General features: G+C 46.8%; 1 protein-coding gene across 1 annotated transcript in view; it reads left to right on the top strand.

The window, feature by feature from the left end:
- The window catches only part of kcnc4 (potassium voltage-gated channel, Shaw-related subfamily, member 4), a 99,179-nt gene that overhangs the window by 17,602 nt on the left and 69,116 nt on the right, over positions 1–12,461 (top strand). The window lies entirely within an intron of this gene.

Below are 12,461 nucleotides of genomic sequence, written 5' to 3' on the forward strand. Positions count from 1 at the left end.
TGTGTCTCCTAGAGATGAACGTACTTTGGTGCGAAAAGTGCAAATCAATCCCAGAACAACAGCAACTGACCGTGTGAAGATTCTTGAGGAAACAGGTACAAAGTATCTATATCCACAGTAAAACAAGTCCTAGATCGACATAACCTGAAAGGCCGCTCAGCAAGGAAGAAGCCACTGCTCCAAAACTGCCATAAAAAAAGCCAGACTACAGTTTGCAACTGCACATGGGGACAAAGATCGTACTTTTTGGAGAAATGTCCTCTGGTCTGATGAAACAAAAATAGAAATGTTTGGCCATAATGACCATCGTTATGTTTGGAGGACAAATGGGAAGGCTTGCAAGCCGAAGAACACCATCCCAACCGTGAAACACGGGGGTGACAGCCTCATGTTGTGGGGGTGCTTTACTGCAGGAGGGACTGGTGCACTTCACAAAATAGATGGCGTCATGAAGAAGGAATATTATGTGGATATATTGAAGCAACATCTCAAGACATAAGTCAGGAAATTAAAGCTTGGTCGCAAATGGGTCTTCCAAATGGACAATGACCCCAATCATACTTCCAAAGTTGTGGCAAAACGGCTTAAGGACAACAAAGTCAAGGTATTGGACATCACAAAGTCAAGGTATTGGCCATCACAAAGCCCTAACCTCAATCCTTTAGAACATTTGTGGGCAGAACTGAAAAGCGTGTGTGAGCAAGGAGACCTACAAACCTGACTCAGTTACACCAGCTCTGTCAGGAGGAATGGGCTAAAATTCACCCAACTTATTGTGGGAAGCTTGTGAAAGGTTATCTGAAATGTTTGACCCAAGTTAAACAATTTAAAGGCATTGCTACCAAATACTAATTGAGTGTATGTAAACTTCTGACCCACTGGGAATGTAACGAAAGAAATACAAGTTGAAATAAATCATTCTCTCTACTATTATTCTGACATTTCATATTCTTCATATTTCATATTCTTAAAATAAAGTGGTGACAATGTCGGAATGTTATTCACCTGTTAACTTCAGTCTATGAGCATGGCACACTAAGGCAATTGCACCACACTTCCTGATTAACCTGTGGGCTCAGTTGTGCAATAATCACGTTCCTTTCAGCCAATGGAACTGAATCTAGTGGAGTATTTATATGTCAGCTCAAACCTTTCCCTCACTTGATGCTTTGCAGCAACAGTCTTCCAACAACCTTCCAACTCCTCACCACCACCAACTGAAGTGCCTCTATGCCTCTCCCTGTTATGTTACCACAGGTCCCAGATCAGTGCCTCTATAACCCTCCCTGTTATGTTAACACAGGTCCCAGATCAGTGCCTCTATCTCCCTCCCTGTTATGTTACCACAGGTCCCAGATCAGTGCCTCTATAACCCTCCCTGTTATGTTACCACAGGTCCCAGATCAGTGCCTCTATCTCCCTCCCTGTTATGTTACCACAGGTCCCAGATCAGTGCCTCTATAACCCTCCCTGTTATGTTACCACAGGTCCCAGATCAGTGCCTCTATCTCCCTCCCTGTTATGTTACCACAGGTTCCAGATCAGTGCCTCCATCGCCCTCCAGATCAGTGCCTCTATCTCCCTCCCTGTTATGTTACCACAGGTCCCAGATCAGTGCCTCTATATCCCTCCCTGTTATGTTACCACAGGTTCCAGATCAGTGCCTCCCCTAGAAAGATGATTAACCATCAGACAGAAATCCAGCGAGGTTATGTTTGCTGTTTATTCTACTGTGGGCTAAACTGTTTGTACACTGTCTGGACGAGAGCATGGGCTCTGTGCTGTGAAGTAATTAGATGCATCAAAAGAGCAGGAAAGAGTAAAGTCTAAGAGTCTGTGTGTGAACGACAATTAAGTCTGAAATGAATTTTATTTTATTTTATTTTTGTGTCAAATCTCCAGTTGGCAACCCATCCCTTATGGGATTAATTGACACATAAACAAACATTACTATAATTCACTGTGGTAATTAAATGATAATTATTTTTCCTGTGTTCTCTGCATTGACCATCGCATAAATAGTCTATACATAATAGTATATAAGGTTATCCAAACAATAATTACACACCCAGAGCAGTAAAATAATATACATACATATATATTTACATAAATACACTGCATATATACATGCATACATACATACATACATACATACATACATACATACATACATACATACATACATACATACATACATACATACATACATACATACATACATACACAGTAAAAACAAAACAGCTCTCAGGCATAACAGCCTTCAAACAGGTAACACAGAGATGTCAGTCTTTTGGGTGTTATTTGACTTTAAAGCCCCAATTCTGGGTCTGAGTTTCTGTCCAACAGCAGCCTCTCCTCTTGGTTTGGTATACTGTGCCTTTGGAATATATTCATATCCCTTGACCTTTTCCACATTTAGTTACGTTACAGCCTTATTATAAAATTGATTAAAACATTTTTTTTCTCAGAAATCTATACGAAATACCCCCTAATGACAAAGTGTAAATTTGCAAATGTTATTACAAATAAAAAACAGAAATACCTTATTTACATAAGTATTCAGATCCTTTGCTATGAGACTCGAAATTGAGTTCAGGTGCATCCTGTTTCCATTGATCATCCTTGAGATGTTTCTTCGACTTGATTGGAGTCCACCTGTGGTAAATTCAATTGATTGGACAGGATTTGGAAAGGCACACATTTCTCTATATAAGGTCCCACAGCTGACAGTGTATGTCGAGCAAAAACCAAGTCTTGATGTCAAAGGAATTTTTCGTAGAGCTCCGAGACAGGATTGTGTCGAGACACAGATCTGGGGAAGGGTATCTGCAGCATTGAAGGACCCCAAGAACACAGTGGTCCCCATCATTCTTAAGTGGAAGAAGTTTGGAACCACCAAGACTCTTCCGAGAGCTGGGCGCTGGGCCAAACTGAACATTCTAAAGATAAGGCCCTTGGTTAGGGAGGTGACCAAGAACCTGATGGTCACTCTGACAGAGCTCTAGAGTTCCTCTGTGGAGATTGGAGAAATCTTCCAGAAGGAACTCCACCAATCAAGCCTTTATGGTAGAGTCACCAGACGGAAGCCACTTCTCAGTAAAAGGCACATGACAGCCCGCTTGGAGTTTGCCAAAAGGCACCTAAAGACTCTCAGACCATGAGAAACACGATTCTCTGGTCCAATGAAACCAAGATTGAACACTTTGGCCTAAATGCCAAGCGTCACGTCTGGAGGAAACCTTGCACCATCCCTACCGTGAAGCATGGTGGTGGCAGCAACATGCTGTGGGGATTTTTTTCATCGGTAGGGACTGGAAGACTAGTCAAATCAAATCAAACTATTTGTCACATGCGCCGAATACAACAAGTGTAGACCTCACCACGAAATGTTTACTTACAAGCCCTTAACCAACAGTGCAGTTCAAGAAGAGTTAAGAAAATATTTACGAAATAAACTAACATTAAAAAATAACACAATAACATAACAATAACGAAGTTATATACAGATGGTACCGGTACTGAGTCAGTGTGCAGGGGTACAGGTTAGAGGTAATGTGTACATGTAGGTAGGGGTGAAGTGACTATTCATAGATAATAAACAGTGAGTAGCAGCAGTGTACAAAACAAATGCGGGGGTCAATGTAATAGTCTGGTGGCCATTTGATTAATTGCTCAGCAGTCTTATGTTTTGGGGGTAGAAGCTGTTAAGGAGCCTTTTGATCTGACACTTGTCACTCCGGTACCGCTTGCCGTGCGGTAGCAGAGAAAACAGTCTATGACTTGGGTGACTGGAGTCTCTGACAATTCTATGGGCTTTCCTCTGGCACCGCCTATTATATAGGTGTTGCATGGCAGGAAGCTTGGCCCCAGTGATGTACTGGGCTGTATGCGGTACCCTCCTGTAGCGCCTTACGTTCAGATACCAAACAGTTGCAACCGGTCAGGATACTTTCAATGGTGCAGATGTTAGAACGTTTTGAGGATCTGAGGACCCATGCCAAATCTTTTCAGTCTCCTGAGGGGGAAAAGGTTTTGTCGTGCCCTCTTCACGACTGTCTTGGTGTGTTTGGACATTGATAGTTCGTTGGTGATGTGGACACCAAGGAACTTGAAACTCTCGACCCGCTCCTCTACAGCTCCATTGATGTTAATGTGGGCCTGCTCTAGCACGTTTTTCTGTAGTCCACGATCAGCTCTTTTGTCTTGCTCACATTGAGGGAGAGGTTGTTGTCCTGGCAGTTCTCTGACCTCCTCCCTATAGGCTGTCTCATCGTTGTCGTGATCAGGCCTAACACTGTTGTGTCGTCAGCGAACTTAATGATAATGTTGGAGTCGTGTTTGGCCACGCAGTCGTGGGTGAATAGGGAGTACAGGAGGGGACTAAGTACACACCCCTGAGGGGCCCCCTTGTTGAGGATCAGCGTGGCGGATGTGTAGTTACCTACCCTTACCACCTGGGGGCGGCCCGTCAGGAATTCCAGGATTCAGTTGCAGAGGGAGGTGATGAGTCCCAGTGTCCTTAGCTTAGTAACGAGCATCGTGGGCACCATGGTGTTGAATGCTGAGCTGTAGTCAATGAACAGCATTCTCACATAGGTGTTCCTTTTGTCCAGGTGGGAAAGGGCAGTGTGCAGTGTGATTGAGATTGTGTCATATGTGGATCTGTTGGGGTGGTATGCAAATCGGAGTGGGTCTAGGGTATTCGGGAGGATGCTGTTGATGTGAGCCATGATCAGCCTTTCAAAGCACTTCCTGGCTACCGACGACTTCCTGGCTACCGACGTGATTACCGCTACGGGTCGGAAGTCATTTAGGCAGGTTACCTTCGCTTACTTGGGCACAGGGACTGTGGTGGTCTGCTTGAAACATGTAGGTATTACAGACTCAGTCAGGGAGAGGTGGAAAATGTCAGTGAAGACACTTGCCAGTTGGTCCGCACGTGCTTTGAGTACACGTCCTGGTAATCCATCTGGCTCTGCGGCTTTGTGAATGTAGACCTGTTTAAAGGTCTTGCTCACATCGGCTACCGAGAGAGTTATCACACAGTCATCCAGAACAGCTGGCGCTCTCGTGCATGCTTCAGTGTTGCTTGCCTCAAAGCGAGCATAAAAGGCATTTAGCTTGTCTGGTTAGCTCGCGGCACTGGGCAGCTCGCGTCTGGGTTTCCCTTTGTAGTCCGTAATAGTTTTCAAGCCCTGCCACATCCGACGAGTGTTAGAGCCATTGTAGTAGGATTCAATCTTAATCCTGTATTGACGCTTTGCTTGTTTGATGGTTCATCTAAGGGCATAGCGGGATTTCTTATAAGTGTTCGGATCAGTGTCCCACTCCTTGAAAGCGGCAGCTCTAGCCTTTAGCTTGATGCCTTATGTTGTCTGTAATCCATGGCTTCTGGTTGGGATATGTACGTACAGTCACTGTGGGGACGACGTCGTCGATGCACTTATTGATGAAGCCGATGACTGAGGTGGTATACTCCTCAATGCCATTGGATGAATCCCAGAACATATTCCAGTCTGTGCTAGCAAAACAGTCCTGTAGCTTAGCAACCGCCTTTACTTTTTGCTTGTAAGCAGGAATCAGGAGGATAGAATTATGGTCACATTTGCCAAATTGAGGATGGTTGGATAGCTTTGCATCTCTGTGTGTGGAGTAAAGGTGGTCTAGAGTTTTCTTTCCTCTGGTGACTTGCTGGTAAAAATTTGGTAAAACAAATTTAAGTTTGCCTGCATTAAAGTCCCCGGCCACTAGGAGTGCCCCTTCTGGATGAGTATTTCCTTGTTTGCTTATGGCCTTATAGAGTTGGTTGAGTGCGGTCTTAGTGCCAGCATCGGTCTGCTGGTAAATACAGATGAGAATTCTCTTGGTAGATAGTGTGGTCTACAGCTTATCATAAGGTACTCTACCGCAGGCGAGCAATACCTCGAGACTTATATAATAATAATAATATATGCCATTTAGCAGACGCTTTTATCCAAAGCGACTTACAGTCATGTGTGCATACATTCTACATATGGGTGGTCCCGGGAATCGAACCCACTACCCTGGCGTTACAAGCGCCATGCTCTACCAACTGAGCTACAGAAGGGCCTGACTTCTTTAATATTATACATTGCGCACCAGCAGTTATTGACAAAAAGACACACACCCCACCCCTCGTCTTACGTAGAATCTCTGTTCTGCCGGTGCATGGAAAATCCCGCCAGCTCTATATTATCCATGTCGTCTTTCAGCCACGACTTGGTGAAACATAAGATATTACCGTTCTTAATGTCCTGCTGGTAGGATAATCGTAATCATAGGTCATCCATTTTATTTTCCAATAATTGCATGTTAGCAAGCAGAATGGAAGGCGGAGAGAGTTTACTCGCTCGCCTACGGATTCTCAGAAGGCAGCTCGATTTGCGTCCTCTTTTCCTCTGTCATTTCTTCATGCAAATGATGGGGATTTGGTCCTGTTCCCGGGAGAGCAGTTAAAGGAAAAAGCTTCTTCCAGTTCGTGGTGAGTAATCGCTGTTCTGATGTCCAGAAGTTATTTTCAGTTATAAGGGACGGTAGCAGCAACATTATGTACAAAATAAGTTACAAACAATGCAAAAAACAAACAGAATAGCACAATTGGTCAGGAACATGTAAAATGTCAGCCATTCTCTTAGTCCTGTATTGATGCTTTGCCTGTTTGATGGTTCTTAGGAGGGCATAACGGGATTTCTTAGAAGTGTCCGGGTTAGAGTCCCGCTCCTTGAAAGCGGCAGCTCTACCCTTTTGCAGCTCTACCCTTTAGCTCAGTGCGGATGTTGCCTGTAATCCATGGCTTCTGGTTGGGGTATGTACGTATGGTCACTGTGGGGACGACGTCATCAATGCACTTATTGATGAAGCCAGTGACTGATGTGTTGTACTCCTCAATGCCATTGGAAGAATCCCGGAACATATTCACGTCTGTATTGAGCAAAACAGTCCTGCAGCTTGGCATCTGCTTCCTCTGACCACTTCCGTATTTTGTGAGTCACTGGTACTTTCTGCTCTACTTTTTGCCTTAAAGCAGGAATCAGGAGGATAGAATTATGGTCAGATTTGCCTAATGGCCGGCGAGGAAGAGCTTTGTACGCGTCTCTGTGTGTAGAGTAAAGGTGGTCTAGAGTTTTTTTTCTCTGGTTGCACATTTAACATGCTGGTAGAAATTAGGTAAAACGGATTTAAGTTTCCATGCATTAAAGTCCTCGTCCACTAGGAGTGCCGCCTCTGCATGAGCATTTTGTTGTTTGCTTATGGCCTTATACAGCTGGTTGAGTGCGGTCTTAATGCCAGCATCGGTTTGTGGTGGTAAATAGACGGCTACGAAAAATAAAGATGAAAACTCTTGGTAGATAGCTTATTATGAAACACTCTACCTCAGGTGAGCAAAACCTCGAGACTTCCTTAATATTAGATTTTGTGCACCAGCTGTTATTTACAGATAGACACAGACCGGCACCCCATGTCTTACCGGAGGCAGCTGTTCTATCTTGCCGATGGACCGAAAACCCATCCAGATGTATGTTATCCATGTCGTTGTTCAGCCACGACTCTGTGAAACTTAAGATATTACAGTTTTTAATGTCCTGTTGGTAGGATAGTCTTGATCGAAGCTCATCCAGTTTATTATCCAATGATTGCCCTAATCACCCAAGACTGTTGGAAAAGCATTCCAGGTGAAGCTGGTTGAGAGAATGGCTAGAGTGTGCAAAGCTGTCATCAAGGCAAAGGGTGGCTCCTTTGAAGAATCTCAAATATAAAATATATTTTGTTTTGTTTAACACGTTTTAGATTACTCCATATGTGTTATTTCATAGTTTTGATGTCTTCACTATTATTCTACAATGTAGAAAATAGTACAAATAAAGAAAAACCCTTGAATGAGTAGGTGTGTCCAAACTTTTGACTGGTACTGTACATATAACTCGGAATAAAGTGACTTGGCAACAGGATAGATATTGAACAGTAGCAGCAGCATATGGGGTGAGCCAAAAAAATCGTTATTACTAGGGCAATTATTCAGTTAATTACTACTCATGAAGAATGTTTCTTCTCACTATTAAATCAGATATGGACTTTCTACTTTTCAGCCATTCTTTTCACTTGAGCACCTTGTTTAAAAGGACCAGTTTGTTTGTGTAATGGAGGTCTGGAATGTTCAACATGGAGGATGAGTAACCAGGCCAGTACAGTACAGCTCGGCATGACACCCTTTGGGTCAGTATGGTGAAAAGAGTACTGTCAACACAGCGGGCGGTGGCAGCTGGTGTGTATTCTCTCTCTCTCCTCAAGGTGGGAGGTAGCAGCTGGTGAGTACTCTCTCTCTCTCCTCGAGGTGGGAGGTAGCAGCTGGTGAGTATTCTCTCTCTTTCCTCGAGGTGAGGGGTAGCAGCTGGTGAGTATTCTCTCTCTCTTTCTCCTCGAGGAGGGGGTAGCAGCTGGTGAGTATTCTCTCTCCTCTCCTCGAGGTGGGGGGTAGCAGCTGGTGAGTATTCTCTCTCTCTTTCTCCTCGAGGAGGGGGTAGCAGCTGGGGAGTATTCTCCCTCTCTCCTCGAGGTGGGGGGTAGCAGCTGGTGAGTATTCTCTCTCTCTTTCTCCTCGAGGAGGGGGTAGCAGCTGGGGAGTATTCTCCCTCTCTCCTCAAGGTGGGGGGTAGCAGCTGATGAGTATTCTCTCTCTCTCCTCGGGGTGGGGGGTAGCAGCTGGGGAGTCCTCACAGATGCCCATCACTTCCAGCTGTTTAGCTTCACAGTCTGTTAGCAGCACGGTGACACTGTTTCAGACAAGGACACAGGGCATTCTCCCTCTCAGGTGGGGGGTAGCCTTGCTGGTAGACAGCCTTGTGTAGACAGCCTTGTGCCCATCACTTCCAGCTGTTTAGTGTCTGTCAGCACTGACACTGTTTCAGACAAGGACACAGGGCACCGTACAGTGGGACAGCCTTGTGTAGACAGCCTTGTGTAGACAGCCTTGTGTAGACAGCCTTGTGTGGTCAGCCTTGTATAGACAGCCTTGTGTTGACAGCCTTGTGTGGTCAGCCTTGTGTAGACAGCCTTGTGTAGACAGCCTTGTATAGACAGCCTTGTGTAGACAGGACCTTGTGGAATAGACAGCCTTGTGTAGACCCTACCAGTTAACCTGGAGACCTACTGAGCAGTCTCTGAACTGGATCATATAACCCTAGTGAAACAGCAGGGAACCCAGTTACCCCTACTGTCTCTCTCAGTTACCCCTACTGTCTCTCTCAGTTACCCCTACTGTCTCTCAGTGCACCCAGTTACCCCTACTGTCTCTCTCAGTGCACCCAGGTACTCCTACTGTCTCTCTCAGTTACCCCTACTGTCTCTCTCAGTTACCCCTACTGTCTCTCTCAGTTACCCCTACTGTCTCTCTCAGTTACCCCTACTGTCTCTCTCAGTTACCCCTACTGTCTCTCTCAGTTACCCCTACTGTCTCTCTCAGTTACCCCTACTGTCTCTCTCAGTTACCCCTACTGTCTCTCTCAGTTACCCCTACTGTCTCTCTCAGTTACCCCTACTGTCTCTCTCAGTTACCCCTACTGTCTCTCTCAGTTACCCCTACTGTCTCTCTCAGTTACCCCTACTGTCTCTCTCAGTGCACCCAGTTACCCCTACTGTCTCTCTCAGTGCACCCAGTTACCCCTACTGTCTCTCTCAGTGCACCCAGTTACCCCTACTGTCTCTCTCAGTGCACCCAGTTACCCCTACTGTCTCTCTCAGTGCACCCAGTTACTCCTACTGTCTCTCTCAGTGCACCCAGTTACTCCTACTGTCTCTCTCAGTGCACCCAGTTACCCCTACTGTCTCTCTCAGTGCACCCAGTTACCCCTACTGTCTCTCTCAGTGCACCCAGTTACCCCTACTGTCTCTCTCAGTGCACCCAGTTACCCCTACTGTCTCTCTCAGTGCACCCAGTTACCCCTACTGTCTCTCTCAGTGCACCCAGTTACCCCTACTGTCTCTCTCAGTGCACCCAGTTACCCCTACTGTCTCTCTCAGTGCACCCAGTTACCCCTACTGTCTCTCTCAGTGCACCCAGTTACCCCTACTGTCTCTCTCAGTGCACCCAGTTACCCCTACTGTCTCTCTCAGTGCACCCAGTTACCCCTACTGTCTCTCTCAGTGCACCCAGTTACCCCTACTGTCTCTCTCAGTGCACCCAGTTACTCCTACTGTCTCTCTCAGTTACCCCTAGTGTCTCCAGTTACCCCTACGGTCTCTCTCAGTGAACCCAGTTACCCCTACTGTCTCTCTCAGTGCACCCAGTTACCCCTACGGTCTCTCTCAGTGCACCCAGTTACCCCTACGGTCTCTCTCAGTGCACCCAGTTACCCCTACGGTCTCTCTCAGTTACCCCTACTGTCTCTCTCAGTGCACCCCCTTACCCCTACTGTCTCTCTCAGTGCACCCCCTTACCCCTACTGTCTCTCTCAGTGAACCCAGTTACCCCTACTGTCTCTCTCAGTGAACCCAGTTACTCCTACTGTCTCTCTCAGTGCACCCAGTTACCCCTACGGTCTCTCTCAGTTACCCCTACTGTCTCTCTCAGTTACCCCTACTGTCTCTCTCAGTTACCCCTACTGTCTCTCTCAGTTACCCCTACTGTCTCTCTCAGTTACCCCTACTGTCTCTCTCAGTTACCCCTACTGTCTCTCTCAGTTACCCCTACTGTCTCTCTCAGTTACCCCTACTGTCTCTCTCAGTTACCCCTACTGTCTCTCTCAGTTACCCCTACTGTCTCTCTCAGTTACCCCTACTGTCTCTCTCAGTTACCCCTACTGTCTCTCTCAGTTACCCCTACTGTCTCTCTCAGTGAACCCAGTTACCCCTACTGTCTCTCTCAGTGCACCCAGTTACCCCTACTGTCTCTCTCAGTGCACCCAGTTACTCCTACTGTCTCTCTCAGTGCACCCAGTTACCCCTACTGTCTCTCTCAGTGCACCCAGTTACTCCTACTGTCTCTCTCAGTGCACCCAGTTACCCCTACGGTCTCTCTCAGTTACCCCTACTGTCTCTCTCAGTTACCCCTACTGTCTCTCTCAGTGAACCCAGTTACCCCTACTGTCTCTCTCAGTGCACCCAGTTACCCCTACTGTCTTTCTCAGTGAACCCAGTTACCCTACTGTCTCTCTCAGTGCACCCCGTTACCCCTACTGTCTCTCTCAGTGCACCCAGTTACCCCTACTGTCTCTCTCAGTTAACCCAGTTACCCCTACTGTCTCTCTCAGTTACCCCTACTGTCTCTCTCAGTGCACCCAGTTACCCCTACTGTCTCTCTCAGTGAACCCAGTTACCCCTACTGTCTCTCTCAGTTACCCCGACTGTCTCTCTCAGTGCACCCAGTTACCCCGACTGTCTCTCTCAGTGCACCCAGTTACCCCTACTGTCTCTCTCAGTGCACCCCGTTACCCCTACTGTCTCTCTCAGTTACCCCTACTGTCTCTCTCAGTTACCCCTACTGTCTCTCTCAGTGCACCCAGTTACCCATACTGTCTCTTTCAGTGCACCCAGTTACCCCTACTGTCTCTCTCATTGAACCCAGTTACCCCTACTGTGTCTCTCAGTGCACCCAGTTACCCCTACTGTCTCTCTCAGTGAACCCAGTTACCCCTACTGTCTCTCTCAGTGCACCCAGTTACCCCTACTGTCTTTCTCAGTGAACCCAGTTACCCCTACTGTCTCTCTCAGTGCACCCCGTTACCCCTACTGTCTCTCTCAGTGCACCCAGTTACCCCTACTGTCTCTCTCAGTGAACCCAGTTACCCCTACTGTCGCTCTCAGTGAACCCAGTTACCCCTACTGTCTCTCTCAGTTAACCCAGTTACCCCTACTGTCTCTCTCAGTGCACCCAGTTACCCCTACTGTCTCTCTCAGTGAACCCAGTTACCCCTACTGTCTCTCTCAGTGAACCCAGTTACCCCTACTGTCTCTCTCAGTGAACCCAGTTACCCCTACTGTCTCTCTCAGTTACCCCTACTGTCTCTCTCAGTTACCCCTACTGTCTCTCTCAGTGAACCCAGTTACCCCTACTGTCTCTCTCAGTGCACCCAGTTACCCCTACTGTCTCTCTCAGTGAACCCAGTTACCCCTACTGTCTCTCTCAGTGCACCCAGTTACCCCTACTGTCTCTCTCAGTTACCCCTACTGTCTCTCTCAGTTACCCCTACTGTCTCTCTCAGTGAACCCAGTTACCCCTACTGTCTCTCTCAGTGAACCCAGTTACCCCTACTGTCTCTCTCAGTGAACCCAGTTACCCCTACTGTCTCTCTCAGTGAACCCAGTTACCCCTACTGTCTCTCTCAGTTACCCCTACTGTCTCTCTGTTACCCCTACTGTCTCTCTCAGTTACCCCTACTGTCTCTCTCAGTGCACCCAGTTACCCCTACTGTCTCTCTCAGTGCACGTTACCCCTACTGTCTCTC

Source organism: Oncorhynchus keta, chromosome 27 (genome assembly GCF_023373465.1).
Source record: "Oncorhynchus keta strain PuntledgeMale-10-30-2019 chromosome 27, Oket_V2, whole genome shotgun sequence".
NCBI lineage: Eukaryota > Metazoa > Chordata > Actinopteri > Salmoniformes > Salmonidae > Oncorhynchus > Oncorhynchus keta.